The sequence below is a fragment of the Octodon degus genome, unplaced genomic scaffold (genome assembly GCF_000260255.1).
Source record: "Octodon degus isolate 3935 unplaced genomic scaffold, OctDeg1.0 scaffold00176, whole genome shotgun sequence".
Lineage (NCBI taxonomy): Eukaryota > Metazoa > Chordata > Mammalia > Rodentia > Octodontidae > Octodon > Octodon degus.
The window spans coordinates 707,372-710,929 of NW_004524752.1; the positions used below are offsets into that span (position 1 = coordinate 707,372).

A 3,558-nucleotide genomic window follows, 5' to 3' on the forward strand; every position below is an offset into this window, starting at 1 on the left:
GCTTATCCTACTGAGCTATGTCCCCAATCCCTTTGGCTTTATGTTTTATTATAAAAGTTCTACAGTTCCATCCTTTTTCCTTTTCTTTTTTGAGACACTCTAGGGCTCAGACCCAGAGTCTCATGCATAGTGGGCTAGGTTCTGCCACTGAGTATGTGCCTAGCCTTTCTTGATCACTGTTTTGCTTGTTTTTCTTCTTTTCTGTTTCACATCTCTTTAAAGAACCAGAGCATATTTGTTGTACAGCTTAATGGGTTTCTTCCTGGCAGACTTGTGCATATAACACAATATTCTCTGATCATTCTCACTCCCACCACTCTATCAGACTTTGAGCTTTTTAACTCATGCTAAGATGTGTTGTGCAAAGCCAGAGGTTTGCTGGCACTCAGGGAACCTTTCCAGGCAGTCTTAGAACTTCATTCATCTGTATCTCTAGGTAACGGATGCTAAATCCATCACCCTAATGACTGAGAGAAAGAAAGGGTCAAGAGAAAATCTCTCTTCTTGACCATTTGTCCCCTTGACTACATGCTGAGAGGGAACAAATGGGAACATAATCTAGAATTTACAACATTGTGCCGTTCTGCCTGATAAACTCTCATATACTCAGTGCATTACAAAGATGAAAGAACTGAGATTCCTGGAGTTTAATCACTCATTTTGATCACATAAATATAATCAGCCCTGAAACACAAGTGCTGTCATATGGTGATATTTTGAACTTTCTAATCTGATGGGCTTCTCCCATCAAAGTACTAACCAGGCCCTACCCAGCTTAGCTTCCGAGGTCAGATGAGATCAGGCACATTCAGGATGGTATGGCTGTAGACAAGTATGGCTTCTCATCCTTCTAATTCACTGTTCTTCTTCTCCATGGGAAATATTGTTTCTCACTAAAACCAAAATGCATTAGCCAAACGAAATTAGGGTTTGTTCTTCTGAAGCTCCTGTCAGATTCTGAAGAGACTAACCTTATGGCCCACCTGTCTTCCATTCAAGCCAGAGATTCTTGGACCCTATTTGATCATTGATGTCTTGTGTCACTTTTAGGAAGAACAAAGACAATGGATCAATGCACAGGGAAAAATATAAGAGAATATGTGGAACCTTCCTTGGGAGTTGTAGCCTCAGATACTCTAAGAGTGAGGCATCAGAGACTCTCCTCTCACCTCTGTGATTCTGAAAAGAAAGCGCGCGCGCGCGCACACACACACACACACACACACTCTCCCTTGAGAATGGAGGCCACTGCACAAACCCTCTGACGGCCATGCACATTGGAGGAAGGAAGGCTGACAAGCCTGTGACCTTTTGGCTGCTGTGGGAGTTGCAAGTCAGCTCGCTCAGTGGTGACAGCTCTTACCAAATGGTGTTCCACTTCTCAGTGGCTGATTGTAATTTGTAGGCTGACTTCTTAGTACTTCAGCTTTCTATTGTGATAACGAATAGTGCTCTTGGCTACTCAACCAAGATCTTCCAAATCATTACTTCAACAGGTACTAGCTCTGTGTTTTTGGCCACGTTGCTTAATTTCTTCGTGTTTAATTTCCTATCGACAAAATAGGGCAACAAAAGTATGAAAAATATAATTTTAGTTATAGAAAAGAATATTAAAATATAATTAGAAGCTGTCTTCAAAATGCTGTCCATTGCCCACAGAGTTGTTTCCCAGAGATTGTACAATACCTTTTTTTTGTTCCTGCAGAGACCTGATTATTATAGGCTAAGTGTGGAAAATGAATAACACCTGAGAAGTATGGAAGGAGAGCTAGCATCTTTGGTTATTTTGCCTTAAACACTTGGGTTATTGTACTCATCACTGGTTAAACTGAGCCTTTAAGTCAAGTTTGCTTGATTTGTACCTATACCTTGGGCTGCTCAGGCTTCTTGGTGCCACATGCTGTCAGAGATCCTTTTGACCATGAGATAATTGTGGGGTTCACTGGTTTTTGCTAGAGGAATCAGAGAGGATTAAAGGAACTGGATGGGTGGAAGGAGTTCCAATGTCAAATATAGGTGATCCTCAAGTTGAGATGGCTCAACTTGGAAGTTTTGATTTTACAATGGTACTTAGGAATAACAAATTCAGTAGAATTGCATTTCAAATTTTGAATTTTGACTTAAACTCAGGCTAACAATATGATATACTCTTGAAGTAATGGAGAGTGGCAGCAAGCCCCAGACAGCAACAGCATCCTGAGGGAATCCACCAATTCTCAGGGTACTGAGCTGTGATGTTGTGCTGTTTGATAGGTGAGGTCTTACAATATTTCTCACTTATGATAGGTTTGTCAGGCTATACTGCCTTTTTCACAAGGTTATTCTCAGAGAAGATTATTCCATCCTTGCAGGCCATAGAAGTTCCCTGTGTCTTTTTCTATTAGAGAGTGACCCTGTCTTAAGCTACTTATCTTGATATTCCTAGTACTTAGCATTGAATACTAACAACTTGAGTTCTATCCCTGGTCCTGCTCTGCCCATCCCTCCCCTGGGTTGCACTGAGACACTGAATGAGACTGGCATGCACCTGTAATCCCAGCACTTGGGAGGCTGAAAACAGGAGGATTACTATGAGTCCGATCTATGCAGTGAAACCCTGTAGATCCTGTAAACCTTGTCCTAAAAAATACTAATAACTTGAGCTTCAAAAGCTCGAGGGATGTGTGAGCCTGGAGAAAGCTCTTGGCTGGTTATGAGGCCAGACATTGTTAGTATACTTAGTGGCTGTATTTCATGTTTTGTGGATTGTTTTCTTTTGCCAGTTTCCGACTAGATTTCCACCTTTCCCTGTAAAATCAGAGACATCAAAGTTGATTTGCCACATACTGGCAAATATTTTTTCTTGATTTGTCAATTATTTTTAAATATGCTGTGTTATTTAAAAATATAAATGATGTTTTTAAGTACCACAAATGCCCTCAGTACATGGAACTTGTTAAAATATCAGTATAGTTAGCTCCTTATATTTCTTCTGGATTTTAATGTGAAGCCTCCTACCTTTTCACTGTTGCAAATTACACTGACTATTAGACTTACATTAATGTTCTGTCACATATTAAGGAAACAGCCAGATATACACAGTTTACTAAGAGCTTCTTGTGGGGAATGTTACTAAGATTTTATTAAATTTCTCTTAGTGCCAAAGTGGCCACATCGCTTCTGTGTCACTTTGCTACTTCTCGCCCAATTATTCAGATCCTCACATGGCTGTTATTTTAAAATTTCTCATTAATTTCTACTTCTAAAATTTTTAGCAATGGTAATCACCATCTAACTTTTCATGCTCTAAAATAAAAAAAGCAAGAGAAAGTTTAACTCTCCTGTAGAGACTAACAAATTCAATATAGTACTCCCTAGCTACAAAATTAGAGCAATGCTCCAGAGAATAATTTGAGTACATTATTTTGTTTTTACATTTTTTTTAATTTTTATTTTTATTTATTTTTTTTGACATCAGTTATTTTATTTTAAAGAAAAAAAAATAAAAACAATGGTACAAAATCTCAAAACAAGATTTTAGGAGAGTAACAATGGTTAGTACATTGTGTATTGTTACTG

General features: G+C 38.8%; 1 pseudogene; it reads right to left on the minus strand.

Moving 5' to 3' along the window:
• Positions 1 to 1,939: 1,939 nt before the first annotated feature.
• The window catches only part of LOC101592500, a 5,696-nt pseudogene continuing 4,077 nt past the window's right edge, over positions 1,940 to 3,558 (minus strand).